Raw genomic sequence first — 27,181 nt, forward strand, 5'->3', positions numbered from 1 at the left:
AGATGGGCTGATGGGCAAGGAAGGTGAGGCTTATCAAAGCACAAGAGGCAAAGATTCCCAGGAAAGAAGATGAGTTCTGCATGTCCAGGGCTAATGTAGGCACAGGGCACTGCTGCCCAGGGCCAAAAGGGGAGGATCAGAAATACCATTAGGAAATCGTATTAGGGCTCTCCAGAGAAATAAAAAGTATGCCTTTATGTATGTGTGTGTGTGTGTGTGTGTCTGTTGGGGGGGGTGTATAAAGAGATTTATTATAAGGAAGTGGCTCACACAAGACTCAGAAGTCCTGTAATGTGACGTCCGCAAGCTGGAGACCCAGGAAGGCCAAAGTCCTGAGACAGGACAGCCAATGGCGTACGTTGTAGTCTGAGCGCAGGGAAAGACCCATGTCCCAGCTCAAGCTCTCAGGCAGAGAGGGTGAATTCTCCTTTCCCTCGACTTTGTGTTCAGTTCATGCCCTCACCGACTGGACAGTACCCCCTGCCCCCACAAGGAGGGGCCGTCTGCTTTTCTCAGTCTACCAATTCAAAGGCTAACTCACCTGGAGACACCCTCCCAGAAACACCCAGATAATGTTATTGAAATAGCTGGCCACCTCATGGCCCAGTCCTCTGGACACATCAAATTGCCATCACGGAAATCTAGCCCTCTTATTGTTTAGAAAACCATTTCTCACTTTTGATGTAGCTACGGTTCTTTAGAAGAAAGTTCCTTCCAATGTTGACTTTAAAATCTTTGACTCTTTTTGCGGCCACGGATACAATCAGATTTCCTGGTCAGTGGCATTATTTGGGTGATGAACTTGCTTCAGATATTAGTCTTTTGCCAGTGATCAGTATTTTGTGAGCCACAGCCATTTTCAGTCTTTTGTCCTCTACAGGTCGTGGCTTGATTTACTCTGATGATTCCCTGAAAGGAAACGGTGTGGTAAACGTCCAATCCTGCTGCATCTTTATAAAAATCAGGGCCAATCAAATGAGGCCCGCTCTGCTTTAGGGTCAAGAGAGTCTTCCTTGGAGATGATTTTTATCAAATCAAAAGGGAGGTGACCTTGGAAAGAAATGTGTTTCCATGGGTAAGTCCTGCAAACACAGCCTCTGAATGATCAGATTCTGGCCCGCTCTCTCTCTCTCAGCTATTTTTCACCGTTGATAAATCACAGAGAACTGATGGAGATGCAGACTGGATCCTGGCTGATAGAGACGTGGTGGCGTTCCCCTCCTCCCCGTGCAGAGGAATTCCTTTAGAACTGTAATTGCAGTCTGTATTGTAGACTGTTTCTCTACCCTTTGGAAATGTATGTAAGTCTGCTGAAAAGCCTCTTGCCAGTTTTAAGATCCAGGAAATGTGTTTCCCAAGGGCCTGGGCCAAAAACCTCTGCAGTGTCGTCCTCCTGGAAGATACTGGCCCTACCTCCCAGTCTCTGAGGGAGGTCAGGAGCCTAACTTAGTCGGATCCCTCTACCAGGGTGTAAAACTACCTCCTGTGAGGATTTTATTAGAAAATGTACATTTCTTTTAACACAAGAGACCTATGGTTCCCACTACCCACGTTAAAAATCTCTCCAGCCTTTTGTTTTGGGGGTCGAGTTCAGTCTCTCCCCTATTGCACTGCTCTTGAATCAGGTCTTTCTGCTTCTTTAAGTTTGTCTGGAGCAATATTTGCTTTGACGTTGCCTACCTGTGGTTAGCTGATGCCGTCATCTTGCACACAGTGTTAACCCTCACCATATTTCCAAATGCTCCAATTTCTTTCATTATCTCGCTACAATCCACCAAATGAACATTTCCAAGTTTCCTCCGTGTCTTCTGACTTGGTATCCACAGCAGGAGATGACCTGACTGCCCAGATCCTTCTGGGTTCCCAGGTTGCCTCCTACCTGGCCAGTGCCCCCAGGATCTGAGATGTGCTGTGAGCTAAAGTCCAAGGACTTGAGAGAGACCTGGAAGGTACCCGATTGCGGCGGCCCTGACCCCAACAGTGTGCTCCTTCCACACACATTTTCGGCTCACCTTCAAAGAGCAAGATCACGCTGGCTTTTAAAGGTATCCTGTCATAAAACCCAACGACTCCAGTCTACGAGCAGATCCCTGGCACATCAGGCACTCACATGCCTACACTTGCTCACCCTGTCCGGGGCCACCCCCAACCACATGCTCAGACTGGACATCTTCATCTTCATTTCTTTGCTTTCTTTTTTGTTTTTACAAACTTCATATGCCTATTCGCAGAGTCCACAGAAAGAACCTGGGAAATTGTAGATAGACTCTATCCTCTGATTCTGTTTTCTTTCCTGCTCTTTTTGGCCTCTGGGGTTTTTGGCTGAATCCTTGGAGACCTGACAGTGAAGTGGAGTGTGGGTAAGCAGAGGTGGGCATCAAGGGGTGGTGTGGAGTATAGGGGAGGAAGACATTTCCTCTACCCGCTCTGGGTCCTTCCGGCTGGACACCGAATTAAATTCACGTGAGACAGAATAACAGGAGGAAATTAAACAAAGCTTTATACCACGTATACATGGGACAGGCTCAGGCAAACTGAGCAACTCACCAAAATGGCTGAAGGCACCACCTTAAACATCATCTTCAGCTAAAGACAAAGGAGGATGTTGGGGGCGGAGGGGGTGTGGATCAGGGGAGAGTACCACACAAGTACAGTAAACAAGATGCAGATTGAAGTCCTTGCCTTTGTCATTAAGAGTTTCTAGATAGAGGGTCATCCCCCCTTCTTCCTGGTACAGAGAGGGAGACACGTCTAAGGGTGGCGATTTCCTTTACAATGTAAATGTCTCTTACCAAAGGGTAAGTAAATTCTGCTTTCCGGAGTTGCTTTCCTGTCTGCAGTTTATTACAAGTGACCAGCCCCAAAGAATCCTCATGCCAAAGAGACATACCTCGGGGTGGCCAATTCCAGTCCCCCACAGCTTCCCAGGACTACTGCTGGTGTGGATAGCGTCAGGTCACATAAGCTAGAAGCAGTGCATGAGACGGGATTCAAGAAGTTCACGGAGGGGGTGCTGGAGGGCATCTGGGAAGTGCAGAGCAAAGGATCTAGCAAGGGTCAGGTCTGAGTGAGGACTGGCTGCACCTGACCACAGAGGCCCTGGAGCACGTGGTGCAGCCCAGAGTCAGCTCACGTTGGGCTCCAGAGCCCTGTGCCGGGCTCCTCCTGGCCGCTGGCTGCTTTGAGGAGTGGGTAGGGCGACCATCTGGAGAAGGGGCTGTGGCTTCGCTCATGTCAAATTCCTGCAGGAAAGGGCATCTGTGGGGATGCATGAGCAGCTTGGGGAACATAACGGAGCAGTGTACCAAAAGCACTCAGTAAATTGTGGCAATCCTTTGAAAGAAAAAGATGAGATACTTTTGGAAAAATATCGGATACTGTGGAAATTAGAAGTGGCCGTGAGGAGTGATAAGCAAGGATGGGGTTCCACACAGAGGTGAGATGAGAGACTGGAAAGCCTCCAAAGTACAGTCAGGGTTAAATGGAGTCACTAAGGGAAGGGAAGAAGCCCTGGCGCCCCAAAGGGAAGTGTCTTTGAGGTGCCCCTTGTGGTCACCACTTAGAGTCAAGGAATCAAGGCCTTGGGGTGGAGAGCCCTTTGGGCTGAGTGTGTGTGTGCATATGTGTGTGTATATTGATGTGGATTAAGGCTGCCCCAGCTAGAGAAGCCCAAGGTGACCTGGCCTACATGCCAAACTATATGACCCAGTGGACTTTTTTTATGGTATGAATTAGGACTGCCCCAGAGAGAGAAGCCCGGGGCATCCTCACCTGCATGCCGATCTATATGGCCAGATTCGTATCTAAAGTTATATGACCGCACAATAACCAGACCCCATCTGCACTGAAATCATTTAATGACTTTTTACATCATCTTTTCTTTTCTCCAGTAAAAATAAGTCACGTACCCATGCCTTATAAAATTAGCCCTAACCCTCAACTCGGGGCAGCAGCAGGAGCTCTGACTGCCCGTGGGTCTTGTCCCCACACACCAGCTCTGACTGCCCGTGGGTCCTGTCCCCACGCACCAGCTCTGCCTGCCCATGGGTCCTGTCCCCATGCTATTCCACACTATTCTCTAAATAAAAGAGCACTACTGCCAGATCTTGAGAGTCTAAGAAATCTTTCTTTCGACTCCTCGGCTCACCGACCCCGCATCATATATGTGTGTACGTGCATGTGACTGTGTGTCTATGATTGTATGTATGTGTATATGTGTGCATTTATGTGTGTATGCGTGTGTGTCCACGTGTGTATATTTGTGTGTGCATATATGGGTGTGTGTATGTGCACATGTGTGTGTGTGTATGAGTGTGTGTGTGTATGAGTGTGTGTGTGTATGTGTGTCTATGTGTATGTTGAGGGAGTTAGGTTGGGGGATACACAGACACAAATGTCCAGGGGCACAGGAGTCTGCAGGGACACTGGTGAACAGGCTGACAGGGGACAGGGCACAGGGAATATGCTGGAGAGGGAGACTCAAACCTCCGTGGGGCTAGAAATTCAGAGAATTAGCAGGGATTGGAGGCCAACGTGAGGACGCTGCAGAGACAGGAAGCCTGAGCTCAGAGTGTGGGCAGATTCGAAAAAGGAAGGGAGTCGAGAGCCGGGATGTCGACACAAGTGGGTTCCTGAATGCCAGTGGGAGGAAGGGTGGCCAATGAAGGACCGGCTTGGGGTGGAGACTAGAGTCGTTGGACCCGGTTTCCAGAGCAAGGGCAGGGTTTCCAGTGTCCAGCTCCCACAAGGCTGAGACGTGCCCAGTTCCTCTCAAAGTCAGGCCCGGGTCAGGTGGTTTTGGAATCTTCAGTTGCGATGAAGGAAAACGAGTGTCCACCTCTGGGCTCCAAGACGGCCTTCAGCCTGGCTTGCAAGTTAACCAGACACGGAGATTTGTGAGTAAGTGAAACTGACTGAGACCCGGAATGGAGGCGGGAAAGTAGCCTGGGCTTGAAGAGGGTGGCCGGGGAGGGGACGGAAGTCAGGAAGAACTTGGAGTGTGTGGAGCCCAGAAGAATCTAGAAACTGGGCAGAGCGGACGGGGAGGGGAGGGAGAGTGGGAGGACCTTGCTGTTTGTGGAGCCCAGTGGAATCTAGAAAATTCAGGGTGGGGGAAGGGAATCAAAAGCCAGGAACCCCTGGGGTGTGTGGAGCCCAGAAGAATCTAGAAGGGCTGGGCGGATGGAAGAGGTGGGGCGAGGGAATGAAGGGAGGGGCCCCACCCTGGGGGTCTGGGGGGAATCTGGAGGTGAGGACTCTCTCTCAGGGGTTGGGATGACACACTTCTTCCTGCACGAAGAGGCCTGCATCGTGTCCCACGCTGTTTAACCCTCAGCCTAACCGGCCCCTCTAGGACAGCACAGAGGCTTGTTCAAGTCCACACCCTTTCCCCTCTGAGGTCTGTCCTTAACCTTCTGAGGGTCCCTCTGTGGGCAGAGCTTTCCCTTCCCTCTGACCCCACCGTAATTTGTGCCCTTGAAGTCTTCCACCCCCATCAACCTGATCGGTGCCTGTTCTTTCTGCCGACTCATCATGGCGCCCTTTCCGCTTGGCTCAAATGTTGATTCCTCCCCTCAAACCAGGAAATGCCCTGTCTAAGCACCCCATCGTACTTACGGTGCCCGCCCTAAGGAGGCAGGAGCTTTTCCAAACCTCCTCAGGACTCAACTCCAAAATTTCACCTTTGAAACCTCCCCGTCTTCTAAACCCCGTCCAGGCTTACACCCCTCAGCCTCCCACCTCCACGGAGATGTCGTCCCTGCTGGGCAAGGGTTCCCTCCATGTCCGGACTGCTCCCCTGCTCAAAGCCCAGGCCAGAGACTCACCCTATCACGAGAAGGAAATCACCACAGAACCACCGAGACCACATTCCAGTTGGGTACTAATTTATTTCCTCAGTTTCAGATCTGTCTTCTTTGTCAGGGAGGCAGTGCTGGTACCCCAATGAGGAGAGCAACAGTTAGGTATTGAAATTTCCTGCCAGTGGTTGATGAAACCGCAGTTGAGGAACGGGTTCAGGAAACCGGGACAGGAATCTGTGTGTCCTGTCATAAAACCCAACCATTCCTGTGTACAAGCACGTCCTTGGCACATCAGCCACTCACATGCCTACACTTGATCACCCTGTCCGGGGCCATCCCCAGCCACAGGCTCAGACTGGACATCTTCATCTTCATGTCTCTGCTTTCTTTTTTGTTTTTACAACTTCATATGCCTATTCTCAGAGTCCACAAAAAGAACCTGGGAAATTGTAGATAGAATCTATCCTCTAATTCTGTTTTCTTTCCTGCTCTTTTTGGCCTCTGGGGTTTTTGGCTGAATCCTTGGAGACCTGACAGTGAGGTTGAGTGTGGGTAAGTGAGTTGGGCATCAAGGGGTGGTGTGGAGTATAGGGAAGGAAGACCTTTCCTCTACTCGCTCTGCGTCCTTCTGGCTGGACATCAAATTAAATTCACATGAGACAGAATAACAGGAGAAAATTAAACAAAGCTTTATAACATGTATACATGGGAGAGGCTAGGCAAACCGAGCAACTCACCAAAATTGCTGAAGGCTCCACCTTCATCTTCAGCTAAAAACAAAGGAGGATGTTGGAGGTGGGGGGAGTCACTATGGGAGATTATCAGAAAAGCACAGTAAACATGGTTAAGGTTATTATGCAGATGTAAGTAGTTACTTTTCTCATCCGATAAGAGTTTCTAGAGATAAGGTCATCCCCCTTCTTCCTGATACAGAGAGGGAGACACCTTTACAGATGGAGATTTCCTTTACAAATGTAAATGTCTCTTAACAAAGCGTAAGTAAATTCTACTTTTCAGAGTTGCTTTCCTGAGTGCAATTTATTAAATGTAACCAGCCCCAAATAATCCTCATGCCAAAGAGACATATCTTGGGATGGCCAATTCTAGTCCCTCACAATAGGAATTGGGTCTGCAAAGAGTCTGAATGAGAAATAGTAAAGCCTGGTTAGGTTTTTGGGGTGTTAGGTGTGAGTTGAGATTAAGAGGATCTAGTGGGGCCATGCAAGAGGCCTCTTTTTGGGAGACTCCAGGATGGGGCAAGGATTCTGAGTGGGTGGCAGACCTACATGTTGAGGGAGGAGCAAACTGGAGGTGGTGCAGTGAAGTAGAGTGCCATCCTTCCAGGCTTGTGTCAGTGTGACGGGTAAGACATAGGGTTAGGGAAAAGGGTAAGATTCTTGAAGACTCAGATTAGTGTCTTGACAATGGGACCAGCAGGAGTGCCAGATATACACACTGAAGGGGACATGGGTCAGGGGACAATGGGGAAAGGGAGATGAGCATCCAGTGGGGGCTAGGATTCTGGAGAGCGATGTGAGATTGGAGGACTGAGGACACCAGGAATGCAGAAGACCTCAGCTGAGGGCTTTTGGGGAATCAAGTCAGGAAGCGAGTTTAAGTGTGGGGTAGTCAGACCACAAAAGGGATCTGGAATGGGACCTGGGGGAAGGGAGGGGGAAGGCAGGGCAATGGTGCAGTGATGTGGGCACTACGAGCCAAGGAGTCAAAAGAAAGATTTCGTGGACTCTCAAGGTCTGGTTGTAGTGCTCCTTTATTCATAGAATACCAAGGAGTAGGACGGGGCCAGGACCCATGGGTAGTAAGAGCTGCAGGCATGGGGGCAGGACCCACAGGCAGTGATGTGGGGTTGGTGAGCCGAGGAGTCGAAAGAAAGATTTCTTAGACTCTTAAGATCTGGCAGTAGTGCTCTTTTATTTAGAGAATAGTGTGGAATAGCATGGGGACAGGACCCATGGGCAGTCAGAGCTTCTGCTGCCGCCGCTTCTGCTGCCCCCGCTGGCATGGGGACAGAGCCCATGGGCAGGCAGAGCCGCTGCTGCTGCCCCCGCTGGCATGGGGACAGGACCCATGGGCAGGCAGAGCTGGTGCGTGGGGACAGGACCCACGAGCAGTCAGAGCTCCTGCTGCTGCCCCGAGTTGAGGGTTAGGACTAAATTTAAGGCATAGGTATGTGAGTCATCTCTATAAGACAAAGAATATGTAAAAAAGTTAAAATGGTATCAGTGCCCGTTTGGTCTGGCCATTTGGCTGTCCCACAACTTTTAGATAAGAATCAAACCGGATGGAGTAAATCGCAGAAGTCACCGCTTGAATTTTATCCTCGGCTAAAGACAAAGGAGGATTTGTGGGGGGAGGGTCAGTTACATGAGGTTGCCAGACAGTAACCAACTTAAGTTCTTGCCTCTGGCATTGATTAAGAGCTTCTAGAGATAAGACCATCCCCCCTTCTTCCTGGCACAGAGAGGGAGGCATCTTCACAGATAGAGGTTTCCCTTAGAAATGTAAATGTTTCCCAACAAAGGGGCAAACAAATTCCACTCCTTGGAGCCTGAATCTCATCTGTAGTTTTAAAACTAACCAGCCTAAAAATCCTCATCATAAGCCATTTTAAAATTAAGCAGCCTAAAAATCCTCATCAGGCAGTAAAGAGCTACAGTGGGTTGAGGGTAGGGCTAAACTTATAAGGTATAGGTATGTGAGTTATTTCTTTACAAGACAAAGGAAAGATCATGTAAAAAAGTCATTAAAATGGTATCGGTGTAGGTGGGGTCTGGTTATTGTGTGGTCCTATAACTTTAGATAAAAGTCAGATCAGATCAGGTCAGGACAGCCTATGCTTCCAGGAGGATGATATAGATCAGTATGTAGGGCAGGACACCTTGGGGTTCTTGTTGGGGCAGCCTTGATCCTCATCAGCAGTGAGGACCAAATAGAGGGCCAGAGTTTTCTACTCTCTACTCCTGACCAGTTGAGACATGTGCAGGTTGCTCTCAAAGCCTGGGAGCACTGTGGAAAAGCCAGATCTCACCTTGTCCCCTGAGACCTACTTCAGCTGAGTCAACAAGTGAGCCATGTCCCAAGGGGATTTGTGTTTGAGTGAGTGAGCCTGAAAAGGAGCCTGGGGACAGGCAAGGGAGGGCAGATGTGAGAGTGGAGATGGGGGGCAGAATGAAGTTGGAGTGCGTGGAGCCTTTCCTTCTTTGTTGCCTAGTCAGAGTGAACTTCCCATGAATCCACAGGTGAGAGCTGTGTGATAGGTGTTAGTGAGGAGTGGTAGGTGCCATGATGATCTGGACACCTGTCCTTCTCTAATCCAGGACATACCACTTCCATTTGTGATGCATCTGCTCTCCTGACCTGGCCTTGTGTTGCTGGGTGTGATAGAACCCACATCATGATGAGGAGTTCTGACTCTCTGGTCACAATACATCCCATATTCAGACACTCCATGGCTCCTGAGGCATAGAAACAAGCCAGGAGCTGTTTTTCTATTGCATAGAAAGCAGGGCCTTCCCTGTAAACCTAGGAGTCTGCATGTAATTTTCTTATCAGGTCCTGCCAGAGGCTCCACAAAGCACCTCTCATCCTTCTAACATGGGTTGGATGAAGGTACATGTGCAGGAACTTGTCCTTTCCTCTGGAGGGTGTGTATAGCATGTCCCAGACTATTGGAGCCCTAAAATCTTCATAGATGTAGCAGATCCCTGAATGGTCACAGATGTAGATGGCCCTACAGCCCATGGAATCTTCACAAATTGCTGATAACTAGAGCTGATCTTGTCACTAATGTCTTGTCATCAGTGATGCCATTTTCATGGATCATCAATATTAGCAAGTATCCACATCCATTCTTTAAGGCATTCAGGATATTTGCCATTTTTTGCTCAACTGGTCTCATTATCATGTTGTCATCAATATGACAGACAATATGTGACGTTCTGCAGAATGTCTAGATCCCCTTGGACTACGTTAGCAGAGAGTGAGAGACTGTCAATGTATACCATTGTTGGTCCCATGTAAATATACACTGTTGCTAATACATCTTCCTAATGAGATTGGAAAAGAGTGAGTTTACCAGATCAAAAACTGCATACAACATACCTGAGGGTCTGCTCTAGTAAAGATACAACATCTGGCACAGCAGCTACAAGTGGGGCTACAACTTAGCGATGTTAGCAGGAGTCCCCTGGTATCTGCCATTATCCATCTGGACTTTGGAAATGCCAGACTGGTGAACTAAATGGGGATATGTTGGGACCATCTCCTGGTATCCTTCAGTCTTTGGGAGTGGCACTAATCCCTGCCATTTGCCCTGGGATTCAGTATCAGTTTTGTTGTGTTAAATTGTTGGAGTGGCGTATAGAGATTTAACTGTTTCCACTTTGTTTTTCCTACTGTAGTTTTCCACAGGGCAAGGAACCATAGGAGGATTTTCCCACTGCTAAGTACATTCATTTTTATTATACATCTGGAGCTGGGAAATGACCCCTGGATGGGTCCATGAACTCAGTAGGTCCAGCATGAGACACATTTTGGTGAGAAATCCATTGATTTTCTGCCCCCCTTTACACCATTACTCTAACAGGAGCCAGGGTTGTGCTGTGGGTCCCTGGGTGTCATGTCCACTTGGGCTCCATGGCCAAGAGCTCTTGAATGTTCTAAGTGTCCCTCCTTTCCCAGTGTATGGTGACTCAAGTAAATCATGTAGGTCCCCTCTGAGATGGCCTGGGGAATCACAAGGGTGTCCAGTTGCCTTTGCGTTGCTGAGCGCTTCCATCAGTGTCTCCTGTGTTCAGCCCTGGCCCATGGACGATGGCCACCACTAGGGTCCCAGTGATGCAGGTGCCCTTCAGCATCCTGTGCTCATTGGCTCTCCTCAGGATCCCAGCTGGCTGGTGGGTTTTTCCACTTATATAGGTGACTCATTCCAGCACACCCACTTATCTGAACCTTTGGTCCCTCATCTCACCTCTGCAGTCTGGGCATCTCTATTTCATGGAATGTGACATTCATTTATTCTAAGCTTCCAAGAGCTATCTTGCCATTGTACTAGACCTACCTCCTGGTGTCCTTGCCAAGGTGTTCAGTCCTGTGTGATGGTAGCGTGTCCCATACTGACACACACTCCCTTATTCATCATCTCACAATCCTGGGTTCCTGGCTCCCCGGTCTGCTCTCCTGACCCTTGTGACTCATGTTAGCCAAATTCTGTAGTCCTTTGGGGTACAGTCCCTCTCTTGCCTTTCACAGACTCTACAGTGCCCCAGGCTGCTTATGCTGACATTGAGTCTGTGGGTCTGTTGACCAGGAGGGGTGTGGGGCAGCCTCAATGGAGAAGCCTTGTCTTGTAAGGCTCTTGCTTCCTTTGAAGGCTCTGCAGAATCATTCAGCAATGGGCGTCTTAGTTCCTATCTGCCGGAATAAAGAAGCACACACTTAGCGACTTAGAACAAGTTTATTATCTTACTGTTCTGGTGGTCAGAAGTCTGGAATGAGTTTTAGGGGCTAAAATCAATATGTTGCTAGGCTGGGTTCTTTCTGGAGGTTCTTGGGGGGAGAATCTGCTTCCTTCAGTTCTCCAGTTTAATTACATGGGCCCATTGGGACAATCCAGAGTAATCTCCTCATTTCAAGATCCTTAACTTCATCACATCTGTAAAGTCTCCTTTTATTCACAGAGACTGGGATTAGGATGTGGGCATCTTTGAGGGCCATTATTCTATCTACCACCGTGGCCTCTATTCTAAAAAATGGGGCAAGCCCCTTTTTCAGCCTGGAGGATTTAGGGAATCTGGGGTCAGGTTCCAAAGTGCACCTACTCAGGGGTAGGTCCCCCATCCCTAGTCTCAGAGTCTGCCTCCTCCGCTGGCATAGGCATGAGCATTTCCCGGGGCTGAACTCTCGCCTGAAGTTTTGTTCCTTATGCTTAAGTCACACCTGCCCTTTAGCTGCAGCAGACAGGGATCCCTTCAACTCTCACACTTTGCTTTCAATTGCTGAGGGATAGGTTTGAGCCTGTCCTTGTCTCTCCTTAATGCTCAGAGGCACTTGGTAGCTGCCATGTGATTCCACACTCCTTGTCTTTACCATCCCCCAACATTTCTCAACCCAGAGACAGTGCACCAGCTGTGCACCCCTGTATCCACCCCAGCTCACTGCAGGTGAACTGTTCAAGACCCCACAGCTGACACATACTGGAGACTGTCATCACCCCACCTCCAAGATGTGCGAGGTGCTCACTGCTGTACCATGATGAGTGATCCAACCCAGAAAGTACCCTTGGGGCTAGCGTCCTATGACCACTGCTGGTGTGTATGGTCTTGGGTCATGTTTCCTAGAAGAGCATGAGATAGGATTCACGAGGCTCATGGAAGGAGTGCTGGAGGAGATCCAGGCTGCAGAGCAAGGAAGCTGGCAAGGGTCAGTTCTGTGTGGGGACCTGCTTCACCTGATCATGGGTGATCTGGAGCACATGGCACAACCAATAGTCAGCTCACCTTGGGCCCCAAGCCCTGCGCCAGGCTGTCCCTGCCTGCTGGCTATTCTCAGGTGTGAGTGTGGGACAACCATCTCAGGAAGGGACTTCCGCTCCACTGAGGGCAAATACCTGCAGTAAAGAGCATCTGTGGGGATGGATGAGCAGCTCAGAGAAGGAGTCTCGGTTGAGCACCAGCAGCATCTCCGCAGTGGTTCCCTCTTTTTATAGAAAAAGATCATATACTCAGGCTCTTGGAGTGTACATTTCAAGTGGTGGGAGGTGTGGAGTTTAGCACCTGATGATATCTCCAGAATTGATTTAAATGGGGAATTTTGGGTCTAAAGTACTTTAGTCCCTGAGCAATATACAGCACATGTAGACTCATTTTGACTTTTACAAAAATAGAAGGAAAATATGGGCTTTTTATTGTGAATAATTTCAAACATGAACTTACAGTCATATACCCACCATAGAGGTAAAACTGTCATAATTAGGGGGTGATACTTGCCATCCGTCTGTCTGTCTCTGTCTGTCTCTCTCTCTATCTATAATCTCACTGTCATCTATGTATCATCTATCTGTTTTTATATTTGCCTATATGTTAGTTTTTTTCGGAAACACTTCAAAATAAACTACAAGCATGACAACACTCTGGCCTTAATATTTCCACCTGCCTCTCTTCAGAAGGTGACATTCCTCTGTGTAACCTCAATTCCAATAGCAAAACTAACAGAATTGTAATTTCCTAGTTTCATCTAACATCTAGTCCATATTCAGACTTTCCCACTGGTTTTTGGTCATTTGTCACAGCAGCAATAGGAAACTAATACACTCACCTTGCTGAAAGACTATGTTAAAGATATATGCTAACATCTTTATTGAGATAAAATTCACATACCATACAACTTACCTGTATAAAGTGCACAATTCGATCCTTTCAGTGTACTAGCAGACTTGTGAAACCATTGCTACCATTCAATTTTAGAACTTCTTCATATCCCCAAAGAAACCCCATACTACTTAGCAGTCACACCCCAGTCCTCTCATATCCTCCAACCCCTGGCAACCACTAATCTACACTTTGTGTCTATAGATTTCCCTCCTCTGGTTTTTCCATATAAACGGAATGATACAATATGTGGCCTTTTATGTCTGGCTTCCTCCACTTAGAAGAATGCTTTCAAGTTTCATCTATGTTGTAACGTGTACAGTCCACTTTTCCTTTTTATGGCTGAACAATATTCCACTGTATGGACATGCGATTTTTCGTTGATGCAGTCATCATTTGATGGATAGTAGTGTTGTTTCCACATTTTTACTATTATGAATAATGTCCTATGTCCAAGTTATTGGGTCAATTGTTTTCATTTTTCTTGGGCATACACCTAAGGGTGGAAAAACTGGATCACATGATAACTGTATTTCTAACAGTTTGAGGAACTGCCAGACTGTTTTCCAAGGCAGCTGCATCATTCTACACTCGAACAACAGGGGGTGAGGGCTTCTATTTCCTGGATTCCTCTCCAACACTTGTTACTATCTGTCTTTGTGATTCTATCTCTACTAGTGGGTGTGCAGTAGTATCTCATTGTGGTTTTTATCTACATCTCACTGATGACTAATGATGTTGAGCATTTTTTCATGTACTTCTTGGCCTTTTGTGTATCTTCTCTGGCCATCTGTCTTTGCAGATCTTTTGTCCATTTTTAAAATTGAATTATTTCTCTTTTTTATTATCGTGTTGTGTGTGTTCTATGTATACTAGTTATGAGACCCTTATGAAGTATGTGATTAGCAAAAACCTTTTTCCCATTCTGTGGGTTATTTTTTCACATTCTTGATCAGGTCCTTTGAAGGACAAAAATTTTAAATTTTCATGAGGTCCAGTTTATCTATTTTCTCTTTTGTTTCCAAATGTATTTTATGACCCTTTTCTGTAGGCCAGGGTCTAAGCAAAGGTCCCACATTGCCAAGTGATATCAATCCTGAAAGCCTTGTTTTTTTAAAAGCTTGACTGTGGTTAGGACACAGTCTGGGGGTCTTTGGGGGTCCAGGTTGGGGTCGGTCTGGCAGTTTTCTCCTGGTATCTCTCTCTTGACCCACCACATCTTCTCTCTTCTGTAAACTGGAGGTGAAGCCTGGACTCAGTGGGATTCATTGCAGAGCTTCGGGGGAGCACCTCATGGGTAGTGTTCTAGACATCACCCCAAATCCCCTTAGGGACTGGACCTGAGGGCCAGGCTGCCTGTAGTGGGTTAAATGGGTCCCCCTTGAAAAGATGTGTCCACATCCTAAAACCCAGAACCTGTGAATATGACCCTGTTTGGGAAGTTTCTCTGCAGATAGAATTAAGGATCTCGAGATGAGATCATACTGTGTTATCTGGGTGAGTCCTAAATCTAGACAAATCTCCTTATAGGATACAGAAGAGAGGAAAGCACAGAAGAGATGGCTACATGAAATGGAGGCAGAGATTGGAGTGATGGAACCACAAGCCAAGGAACACTGACAGCCACCAGAAGCTGGAAGAGGAAAGGAACAGAAAATCTCCTAGAGCCTCTGGAGGGAACATGGTCCTGCTGATACTTTGATTTTGGATTTCTGGTCTCCAGAACCATCAGAGAATAACTTTGCCCTGTTTTAAGCCATGAAATGTGTGGTAATTTGTTGTGGCAGACACAAGAAACTAATGTACTGTCCCCTTTGAGGGCAAGGTGTCCACTCCCCAGTACAGAGATAGCTCTGTCTCCCCAGCATTAGCTCCAGAGTCCCTCAGATCCTGTGAGTCCTGAGGGGACACCTAAATGCCAGTGGATGTCACATGTCCAGCTCCACCCCCTTGACCACTGCTGCATTCTCCACACTGTTCCTGGCTGGAGCCCATTGTGTCATCTTGGTGCAGAAGGACAGTCACTTACACTCTCATCCCTCCTGCATTCAGACAAAGGCACCTCCTGTGCAAAAGGGCCTCCCTCACCCCTGGACCCTGGTCCCTGCTGGGAGGACAGGACCGAGGCTGGACACTTTTCCCGGAAACCCTGATTTTCAGGGTGAGGAGTTGATTACCATCACCTCTAATGGGGATAGGTTTTGCTGTCTCTCTTTGAGGATAATTATGGCTTTTTATATAATCATGTTTCATTTGTTCTTTTGGATGCCAAAATCATCAAATTTGGTCACAGATTTGGTCATAGCAAAATACCTACCTAACGGTTGTCAGAGCCCCAAATGTGAAATTTTCAAAAGAGAACCCTCTCATTGGGGATTTAAAGATAGTGAGGGCTCACCATTTCTGTAGGTTTTTTGTGGCTTGGATTAACGTGGAATTCACATGGGGGATGAACATATCCATCCGCCCTGAGAGGCAAGGCTGGCTTCATGGGCTGTCAATCTGTGCAGTCACCATCACTTGAAAAGCCTGTGCTAGTTATCCTCTGCCATCTTAAAATTCCTTTTTTTTTTTTTTTTAAATTGAGTTCATAATAGTTTATGTCATTGTGAAATTTCAGTTGTACATATATCTTGTCTGCCACCACACAAGTACTCCCCTTACCCCCTGTGCCCACCTCCCACGCCCCTTTGAAATTCTTAATGAGTTTTGAACAAGGAGCCCTGCTTTTTCATTTTACATTGAGTCCTACAATTGATGTAGCTGGGTCCGCCCCTGGGAGTGACCATATGGTCATAGGCTCCCTTTGGAAAAAGAAAGGTATGATGCCATCAGGAGCTGCCATATGTCCTGTAGTCACCAGAGGTAGCACCATCGCGGGGTAACCTGGGGGGCTGTGAATGCAGGCATGTAGGAGTTTGGCTTTTTCTACCCTATTTGTGCTCATAGATCTCTAACTGCCTTCCGTCCCACTCTGCAACCCTAGCTTACAGAGGGAATGTTTTCCAACTCTGCTGTACTTCAGAGATTCAAATTTTTTGTCTCTACAATCTAAGGTGGGGGAGGCGGGCAGGGATCACAGCTAATTGGCTCAAATGTGGAAAGCATTACATAGACATAATAAAGTCCACACTGAATGTTGGTCTTAGGAAAATAATCAAGAGATGGGATTGGAAGTGTGTATGCATTATGGTGACAGGGAAGAAAGCATCTGAGTTCTTATCTTCCAAGAGGGAAGACCTTAGATAATGCCTGAAAGTGGAAAATCAGTAAGTAGCCTCTAAGCATGTTTGTCACAGATGACTTTGTTTCTCTCCTGAGGAGTTGCTGCTGTTTGGGGCAGATCTCAGTTTAGCCCAAACAGAAGCCAGGACCTTCCTGTGATCACTCTGAACAGAACACACAAAGACACGGGGCTTATCATGACCAAGGCCAGTTTTGTCACAAATCCAAGAAAGAGAACATCTAACAGGAGGAAGCCAGAACTGCTTTTGCTTACAGTGTGAATATCAGGAATAGAATAATAGTTTCATTTTTCTGGCTGCAGTGGGCAGTGTGACAAGTGGAAATCTCCTTGGGGTTGTAGGTCATTCACATCAAACAATATGCCCCCTCCAGGCAAGCCTTACACATCTGATTAAGATTCATGCAAGATGACCAAAGTTGTTGGGTCTTTGTCCGTATGACATATGGGGACTGACATGTTTTCTATATTTTTTTGACATCAGGAGCATGGAATCACAAAATCATAACTTTGCTCATAATCCAACATCATCACCAGTTCATAAATGGCCTTTCTTTCAAAAATTATTAGAACCAGGGTCTAGTTATAGCTTCCAGAAAGAACCACAAGGTCAGGATTGGAAATCTGGCTCATAAGGAAGCTCTGTCTTGGATGAACAAGCAAGGAAATCAGGACACTGTCACCACATTGGTTTCAGACAACAGCACCTCTGCTACCACTTGCACCAGCAAATTCTTCCCACTCTCAGCCACTTGGCACCCAACTCCTGCATGGTCCTGGGTGCCAAGAGAAGCACAACATTCTTCTCACAGGAACCACTTCCCTCTTCCACAATGTGAATCTGCTGTCAGAAATCCTGGGAACTGCTGTCTTCAGCTTCTGTCTTTCACATTTTTCCCAAGGGGGTTGGAAGACACTAAGTTGATCCAGCATATCAATCCTAGACCTCATGGGACACATCTAATGTAACATGTCCACAACCAAGACCTTTATTCCCTCCACCTCCCAAACGGATTCTCCCAGAGTTTTCCTCTTCTCAGTCAAGATCAACTCTATCCTTCTTGGAGCTCAGGTTGGAAATCTTGGTGGTATTTTTGATGCTTCTCTTGCTCTTGCAGTAATGTCTAATCCATCAGCAAACCCTGAAATCTGTCTACCAGGTTCTTTCCTTAATCAAGCCTACATTCTCTCGTTGATTTGGCCAAGCATTCTTGGTTTTCCCAAATTCTCCCCCTAATTGTTCCTCAAGGAGTTATTTTTCTCTCAAAATCTCTACTGTCTGGCCTCTTAATTTCCCTCAAATCTTTCAGTTGTTAGTTTTATACAATTGTCTCCAGAGTATTCCTCAATAACCCATTTCTTTCCCCCAAATATATTTTTTTTCTCAAAACCACCCTTAACTAAACTCTTAAAGCCCCCAAACTCTTTGTTCAATTTCCCCTGCAAGTTTTCTCTTAGCCGTCCCCAATTTCTTTTTGCTTTAACCAAATTCTTACAATAATTTTGCCCCAATCTTTATTTCTCCTCAAAATTCCTCTTTTGCTCCCAACCTCTTACTTTAATTTTCCCTAAATCCATTCCTTGATTTTACCCAATTCTTCCTAAATTCTCTCCATGAATATCACAAATTCTCCCTTAATTTTCCCCAGTTCCTCCCTTGGAACTCCCAAATTCACAGCTTGGTTCCTGCTCCACCATCCTCCATCATCCCTTTGAGTTTCCATTAATATGCCTAACTCTCCCCCGAGTTTCCCTCACCCGTGTCCTTCGGTCTCCTCCCTCGGACCTGAAAGCCCAGTTTCTCCGCAATCCCACAAACACTCTTCCCTTGCCGGTTCCACTCGCCCGCCCAACGACTCCCTGCGCCCCAAGTCAACACCTTTCCTCTGATTGGCTGGGAGGCCGTCTTTGGAAAGCAGTCCCTGCTTCCCCATTGGTTCCTCTCTGCCAAGTCCCCGCCCCACTCCTCTCTCCCCCCCCCTCTGTCTCTCTCTGTCTCTCTGTCTCTGTCTCTGTCTCTGTCTCTGTCTCTCTCTTTCTCTCTCTCTCTCTCTCTGGAATTTACCGACCGGCACCGCTACTTCTCGGCCCCTAAGGGCCACACGTCTACACTCCCACCGTGAGGCCCACCGGAACTTATCTCGCTCCCTCTTGCTTCCTGCTCCCTGGGCGCCATGAGAAGCTCTGACAGCAGAGGCAGCAGAGCGGACTTCAGTTTTGGGGACCCTGTGAACTCCGGTCACCTGCCGCCCCGGGCGCCGCCATCTTGCTAGGATTATGTAACCGGAAGGGGCTGGTCTTCTTCCACCTGCCCGGTTCAGGCAGTGACGTCTTTTCTTATGGCCACGCCCCCTCCTGCTTTCCAAGCCTCTCCTTAAAGGCGCCCGCACTTTTTATTCTTACGGATTGCTGGGAGCGCCCTCTCAATAGGCTTTAAAATAGGGCTTCGCAGCCTTTCCTTGGGACATGGTGGGCGGTACTGCCTGTTAGAAGACCTTCCTTCCCTCAGAGTGTTCACAGTCCCCCTGAGTTTCCCTGTTGCTTCAGCTGTCCTGTCTCCCTGCTTAAAATGGGGAGGGAGGTGACAGAATCTGACTGCGTCATTCTCTAAGCCAGGGTGAGGGAAGGGAAAGATGGAGGGCGTTGGAGAAGTTAAGACTTCAGGATAAGAGACAGACGTGAGATCTCAAGACTAGTAATGTGATTTCAATTTGGAGTTCAAGTCTATATCTCACTGTGAAGTTTCAATGTGAAGTCTTCTGGATAGGATTATTCATTCATTCATTCTGATGCGGGGTCGGTGAGCCGAGGAGTCGAAAGAAAGATTTCTTAGACTCTTAAGATCTGGCAGTAGTGCTCTTTTATTTAGAGAATAGTATGGAATAGCATGGGGACAGGACCCATGGACAGTCAGAGCTTCTGCTGCTTGGGGACAGGACCCATGGGCAGTCAGAGATGCTGCTGGCATGGGGAGCTGCTGCGGCTGCTGCTGCCGCCGCTGGCATGGGGACAGGACCCACGGGCAGGCAGAGCTGCTGCCTGCATGTTGCTGCTGCCCCTTCTGCTGCTGCTGGCATGGGGAGCTGCTGCTGCCGCCGCTGGCATGGGGACAGGACCCATGGGCAGTCAGAGCTGCTGCGTGGGGACAGGACCCACGGGCAGGAGGAGCTGCTGCTGCTGCCGCTTCTGCTGCAAAGTTGGGTGGAGAGTAAGGTTAAATTTAAGGCATAGGTATGTGAGTTATCTCTTTACAAGACAAAAAAAAAAAAAAAAAAAAAAAGTTAAAATGGTACCAGTGCCGGTAGGGTCCAGCCATTGGGCGGTCCCACAACTTTTAGATAAGAATCAAACCGGATTGAGTAAATGGCAGAAATCACCGCTTAAATATTATCCTCAGCCAAAGACAAAAGAGGATTGGGGGGGGGGGGTCAGTTACATGAGGTTGCCAGACAGTAAACAACTTAAGTCTTTGCCTTCCCCATTAAGAGTTTCCAGAGATAAGGCCATCCCCCCTTCTTCCTGGGGCAGAGAGGGAGGCATGGAGATTTCCTACACAAATGCAACTGTCTCTGATCAAAGGGCAAGCAAACTCTGCTCCTCGGAGCCTGCTTCTCATCTGCAGTTTTAAAATTAACCAGCCTAAAATCCTCATCAATTCCACAGGTATTTACTGAGCACCTACCACATGGGAGGAGCTTCTGGGTGCTGAAGTTACCATGGTGAACAGGACAGACCAAGTCCCTCTCTGAGGAAATCAACATTCTAAGCAGGGAGAGGATGGGTAAGAAACAAATGAATAAGCAAGATAATTTCAGATAGTGTTTGATAAGAGGCAAATAAAAACAGGCAATATAATAGGGAGTGACTAGGCGGTAAGGTTATCAACAAAGGCTCTCTGAAGAGGTGCCATTTAAGTGGAGGTGAAGGTAAGAGGGAGGCAGCCATTCAAAGATCTGGGGGAAAAGTGATCCAGGCAGAGGTAACAGCCAGTGCAAAGGCCCAGAGGTGGGAACCAGCTTGCAGAGAGAGGTAGGAGACTGGGTCAGAGCAGTGGGCAGGAAGCTGACTGTGCTTTATTCCACTCACAGGGGCGTGTCATGATCTGATTGACGTTTTCTAAAGATCATCTCTGCCATGTGGAGAACAGATCTTGGAGGGGAAGGGTGGAAGCAGGGCTGTAGCAAAGAGGCTACTGAAATAGTCTAGACAAGAGCTGAATGGGGACAGGAGCAGGGACGGGGTGATGGAAATGGTGAGAAGTGCTCAGATTATGAGTCTATTTTGAAGAGCATGCCAATAGCTCGAGAAACTAAAAGGATAGTCATGCCACTTATGGAGCTGGGGAAACTGGGAATGGAGCACGTTTGGAAGAGTAGGAGTAGGTAGGGGTACCCAAAATATCCACATCCTGATCCCTGTGAATATATTACTTATGTGGTAAAAGGTAGATGTGATTAAGTGAAGAATCTTGAGATGGGAAGGTTATCCTGGATAATCGGGATGGGCCCAACGTAATGACAAGGGTCCTCTTAGATGGAGGCAGGAGGGTCAGTCAGTAGGAGACGTGATGAGAGGTGCAAGAGGTTGGAGTGATGCAAGGAAGGGGCTGTGAGCCAAGGAGTGCGGGTGGCCTCCAGAAGCTGAGAAAGGCTAGGAAATGGGTTCTACCCTAGAGCCTCTAGAACCCAATCCTTTGGACCCACTGTAGACTTCTGACCTCTAGAACTGTAAGAGAATAACTCTGTGTTGTTTTAAGTCACTAAGTTTGTGACAATTTGTTACAGGAGCAGTGGGAAACTAATACAGTGTTGTAAGTCCCAACTCAGAGTTCTGTTTTGAGTATATTCACCTTGAGATGCCTGAGACATCCAGGTGGAGATGCTGAGTAGGGGTCTGGAGCTCAGGAGGGAGGTCAAGGCTGGAGTCATAGACTTGGGAGCCATTGACATGTAGATGGAATTTGAATACCCTGAGCCTAAAAGACAGATTCTAGCAGAATGAGGCCCACAGTGTGTCCCAACCTTTCCCACAGCCGGGCCAATGCTGATAGTGATAATATCTGTGGGCAAGTGTGTGGTTGGCAGAATTGGCTGTTGGCAGTCTGCCTGCTGAGGCACCCCAGCTGAGGGACCATCCTCTTGGAAGCCACCATTGGCTGCTCAGGCACACTGGTTGGGAGGCCCTGGGATGGCCCAAGTGGAAAAGACAGGCAGGGACAAAGCCAGGGGTAAACTAGGGGCCAAATGAAGAGGAAGGCAGCGGAGAAGGCCAGGGAGGAGCAGTGGGGGGGACCGAGGAGAGGATGGGAAGAGATGAGGTCAGGCATCAGCAGACATCAGCACCCAGGAGTGGTCAGGCCTGAGAAGAGGCAGGGAGGGGTGGAGTTTGACCTCCACCTGAGGGGCTGTGGTCAGACCCTTGTGTGCAGAGTGGAGGTTATACTTCTATAGGAAAAGAGAAACACATGAGGCTGCTATTTCTCACAGAATGTACTTTGCGATGCTGTTCCCGCCTCCTCCCTGCCCTGCCCTTTCCTCCCTCCACCCTCTAGCTCCCCAGGGTACTGGGTAACGCTGGACCTGGCTAGTTTCTGCTCTTGGTTGCCACCGCTCAGAGACTATGGAGCTAAGGCAGGCCAGACTGCTGCCCCAGGGGCTGAGCCCACCTTCCCTGGCCTTGAAAGGATCCTTCTAGCAGGGAGGGCTAGGCAGACCCTAATGACCCTGGTAGTAGATGCTGAAGGTGACATGGAGAGCCTGCTGTGTATCTGGGAGGAGCTGGTGAGTGAGGGGTTTGGAGGGGCAAGAGATGAGGGGTGGGGAGAGAAAGAATGGATGAATGCATCAGAATGAGTGGAAATGGAAAGGGCCAGAGATTGAAAGACAGAAATTGAGAGACAGGAATAGAGAAATAGAGGGAGAGACAGATACAGAGAAAGAGATGGAGACAGAGACATAGAAAGAGCCGAAGACTGAGAGACAGGAATAGAGAGGGACAGAGACAGAGAGACCCAGAAAGAGAGAGAGAGAGAGAGATGGAAAGCAGAGATTGAGAGCAGCAGCAGAGACGGAGACTCAGATTAAATCTGAGAAACAGCGAGAGATGGACACAGTCAAAGTCAGGGGCAGAGAAATAGAGACAGACAAAGAGACAGGGATATGGAAAGAAAGAGACAGAGACAGACAAGTGGAGACAGACAGATAATAAGAGGAGACATCATAAGAGAAACAAAGGGACTAAAACTCAGAGACACAGAGAGAGAGGTAGAGACAGTGAGGGACAATGAAATGGAGAGACAAAGACAGACAGAGACAGAGATCAAGAGACACTGGGAGAAGGAGGATGGCACTTATGGTCCAGGGACGCAGTGGGGACCCCACCCGGGTCCTCTGGATTGTTAAAGAAAAAATATTTATGACACCTTTAAAGATGGTAAGGTGATAGGTGTAGGGACCACAGCGATGGGATTTTGCAGTAGAAGAGAGAGAGAATGGGCTCAGCTCTAAATACAGCATGGGCAAGTGGGGATTTGTAGCCAAGGAGCAGGGTGGGGTCAGTGGATGGAAAATTCCTAAGAGGACACATCAGGGGTAAGGGGGGATTCTGGTAAAATGACCTAATGGGATTCTTGCTGGAGGCAGGCCAGGGTGATCAGACTTCAACTGGGGGATGGTGGAGGGTGAGGAACCTGAGCAGATTTGGAGGGTGATCAGATGGGGAGGATGGGGGGTTTCATGCTAGAACTGAATTTTACAAGGAAGTGTGCAGTGGGCCTAGGAGAAGGTTCAGGAGCCTGACTCAAGTTTGGTCAAGCAAAGAATCTTTGTCAGGACTTCAGCCAGGACCTGCTCTCATCCTGGTTCCAGAAGGGGGCACACTAACCCCTTGTCCTCTGTGGTGGGATGCCTATGACTCCCCCTCCCCACTTGCAGGGGAATCTCTGCCAAGTGGACATCTGGCTGCTGGGCCAGCTGTGCAGCCTGGGGCTGGAGATGGGGGCACTGCAGGAGGAAGTGGTTGCCTTCCTGGAAGAAGAGGAGAAAGAGCATCGAGGAAGAGGAGGAGGCCGAAGATCCCAAAGGAAAGCAGGAGGAAGGACACATGGGGATCTCCTACCTTGGTCTTTCCCACTGCCTCCTCAAGTTTGAGATGACTATCTGAGGCTCTGCCAGCGTGCTTCTAATTGAGATGGGAATGAGATGCAAATTTATGCAAAGAAGAGGGGATGTGCAGGTCAAATCAAGTGTAAATGTTGATTTGGAGTCCACATGTGTTCCTTGAACAAGTACTTTCTCTGAAGATGTCTGAGATGAGACTGAGGGGTTGGCCTGTGAGCTGTGGGCATGTTTGTGGGTGATCAGGGAGGTTTGTAGAGAAACTCTAGGTGTATTTGCAGAGGAGCCGCAGGTGTGTTGCAGAGGAGACGTGGGTCTCTGCAAATATGGTGGAGATGTGGGCAGAGGCTGTTGTGCACCTGAGACGTGGCTAGCCCTATTGAGATGCTCCGTATGTGTGACATATACACCGAATTTCAAAGGCTTGGTATGCTAAAGAGATTATCAAACATTTCAACAATCTTAAAAATTAATAACATATTGAAATGATAAATATTTTGACTATATCGGGATAAATAAAAATATTACTAAAATGCATTTCACCTGTTTGCTTTTTAAAATTTTTACTGTGGTAAAACATATATAAGAAAAATCACCATTTTAACCATCTTTAAATGTCGAGTTTAGTGGTGTTGAGTAACATTCACATTGTTGTGCAACCATCGCCACCATCCTTCTCCAGCACTGTTTTCATCTTGCAAATTGAAACTGTCCCCATTAAACAACAAATCCCCGTTCCCCTCCCCAGCAGCTGGCAGCCACCATTCTACTTTCTGTCTCTATGAATCGGACTGCTCCACAAACCTCATGTGATTGGGATCATATATCTGTCTTTTTGAGTCTGGCTTATTTCATTTAGCATAATGTCTTCAAGGTTCATCCATGTTGCAGCATGAGTCAGAATTTCCCTCATTTTTGAAGCTGAATAATACCGTATTGCGTGTACCTAACTCGTTTTGTTTGTCCATTTATCTGACGGTGGGACAAAAGGTTTCCACCTTTGGGCTATTGTGAATGGCATTGCTATGAACAAGCACGCAGAAATGTCTGTTCAAGTCCCTGCTTCAATTCTTTGGGTATATGCCCAGAAGTTGGATTTCTGGATCAAATGGTGATTCTATGTTTAATTTTTTGAGGAACAGCTTTACTGTTTTCCACAGCAGCTGTACCTTTCACATCCCCACCAACAATGCACAAGGGCTCCAATTTCTCTGTATCTTTTTACATTTTTAAATGACTGCAAGAACATTTAAAATTACATGTATAGCTCCCATTGTATTTCTTTTTTTTTTCTGCTTTATCTCCATAAATGAGTCCTGTTGCATTGCTGGTGGGAATGTAAAATGGTGCAGCTGCTGTGGAAAACAGGCCTGCCCTTCTGGAGCTCAGCCCAGCAGAGGGGAGAAACCCCTCACCCCACAGGGACAGCCAAGAAGACCAGGGCTGGGATGGGAGGCCCAGGAAGAGGGATCAGAGCTGGGATGGGGGAGACATGGGTGGCTGAGGGACTCAGATGAGGCAACAGGCCCAGCCTTAAAAATCAGGAAAGTGTTCTTAGAGGAGAACTGAAGGAATAAGTGCAAAAGAGCCTAGCAAGGAAAGAATGGAAAGAGTGTAACAAGGAGAAGACAGCACATGCAAATGGTCTAGTGACACGGTCCCTGCCTACTCAAAGTGTGGTCCATGGACCAGCAGTGTCAGCATTGCTGTAGCTATCCACTGCTCTGTAACAGACAACTCCAAACTCAGTTGTTTTAAAATGATGACAACATGTATTTTGCTCCTGAATCTGTGATCTGCAGGGATAGCTTGGCTCTGCTCCATGATGAGCTATTGAGTTTCAGCCAGAACCATCTGAAGGCACAATCACTCACATGTCTGCAGTTGATGCAGGCTGTTGGCTGGGGGCCTCTGGTCCTCCTCTGTTCCTCTGTTGTGTCTCCATGTGATGAGACTGGGCTTCCACACAGCATGGTGGGTGGGTTCAAAAGGCAAATGTCCCAGAGAGAGATCCAGGCAGCAGCCCTATCAACTTGTAGGACCAGGTCTCAGGAGCCATGCAGTCACTCCCCCATGTTCCGTTTGTTGAGGCAATCCCAAAGTCCCACCCAGGTTCAAGGGAAGGGAAAATGGGGGCATGCAAGATTCTGGATGCTTGTGGCACAGGAAATATTGCTGCGGTAATTTTCAGAAAACACAAACTACCACGGTATCACTTGGGAGCTTGGTACCCATGCTGATTCCCAGGTCCCACTCGAGACCTACCGAATCAGAATCTGCATCTAATCAGATTCTCAGGAGATTCCTCTGCATATTTGGTTTGAGAAGCACTGTTCTAAGTCACACATATGGCACTGTTTTGAGCCACAAGGACCATTAGTTAAGTTTAGAAAGCGCCCTCTGGCTGCTGTGTGGAGGGGTGGATTAGAGGGGTCTAAAGTGGTGTTGTGGTACAAACACCAGAGAAAAAAAATAGATAAATTAGAATTCTTCACAATTTAGCACTTTTGTTCATTAAAGCGTACTAGCAAAAGTAGAAAGATAACCCACAGAATGGGAAAACATTGGCAAAATTATATCCAATAAGGATCTAGTGTCCAGAATAAATAAAGAACTCTTCCAACTCAGCGATAAAAAGGCAAATAGTCTAATTAGAAAATGGTCAAAGGACTTGAACACAAATTTTTCCAAAGAAGATATACAAGCGACTAATAAGCACTTGAAAAGAGACTCAACATCATTAGACATTAGGCAAATGCAAATTAAAACCACAATGAGACACCACCCCACACTCAATAGATGGCTATAATCCAAAAGAAGGACAATGGAAAGTGTTGGTGAGAATGTGGAGAAACTGGAGTCCTGTTGCATTGCTGGTGGGAATGTAAAATGGTGCAGCTGCTGTGGAAAACAGGCTGGTACTTTCTCAAAAAAAAAAAAAAATGATATGATCCAGCAATTCTACTCCTAGGTATCTACTCAAGAGAATTGAAAACATATGTCCACACAAAGACTTGTACACAAATGTTTATAGCAGCATTATTCAGAGTCACCAAAAAGTAGAAACAACCCAAATGTCCACAACTGAGGAATGGATAAACAAAATGTCCTGTATCCAGACAATTTAATATTATTCAGCCATAAGAAGGAATGCAGTACTGATCCATGCTACATTATGCATGAACCTTGAAAACATTATGCTAAGTGAAAGAAACCAGACAGACAAAGCCACATTGTATGATTTCATTTATATGAAATGTCCAGAGTAGGCAAATCCGTAGGGAAAGTGGATAAGTAGTTGCCTGGAGTTGGGGGGAGGTGGGAATGGGGAATGATTGCTTAATAGGTATGAGGTATTCTTTTTGAGGTGATGAAAATGTTCTGGAATTAGATAGTGGTGATGGTTATACAATGTTGTAAATACACTATAAGCCACTGAATTGTGCACTTTAAAATGGTGAATTTTATGGTTTGTGAATTGTATCTCAAAAAATAAAGTGTCGGTCAGTGGAGATACCTAAATGGGCTGAGATGGAGTTGGGCCAGGGGAGGGCTCTGGGGAGAGAAGGGGGGCCAGTTGGAAAGAGGCTCAGAAAGCAAGAGACAGGTGGTGGAGACTGCTGGACAGGGCTG

General features: G+C 47.4%; 2 long non-coding RNA genes across 2 annotated transcripts; both read left to right on the forward strand.

Moving 5' to 3' along the window:
* The first annotated feature begins 4,567 nt into the window (after positions 1 to 4,567).
* Positions 4,568 to 16,346, forward strand: LOC138915707 (uncharacterized). The gene is made up of 2 exons (XR_011421857.1): positions 4,568 to 4,899; positions 14,720 to 16,346. It is a non-coding gene; the product is annotated as an uncharacterized lncRNA (long non-coding RNA).
* Positions 16,347 to 18,429: 2,083 nt separating this feature from the next.
* On the forward strand, positions 18,430 to 24,085 carry LOC111775204 (uncharacterized). The gene is made up of 3 exons (XR_011421858.1): positions 18,430 to 19,229; positions 20,097 to 20,214; positions 23,366 to 24,085. It is a non-coding gene; the product is annotated as an uncharacterized lncRNA (long non-coding RNA).
* The last annotated feature ends 3,096 nt before the right edge of the window (positions 24,086 to 27,181 follow it).

The sequence above is a fragment of the Equus caballus genome, chromosome 10, assembly GCF_041296265.1.
Source record: "Equus caballus isolate H_3958 breed thoroughbred chromosome 10, TB-T2T, whole genome shotgun sequence".
Taxonomy (NCBI): domain Eukaryota; kingdom Metazoa; phylum Chordata; class Mammalia; order Perissodactyla; family Equidae; genus Equus; species Equus caballus.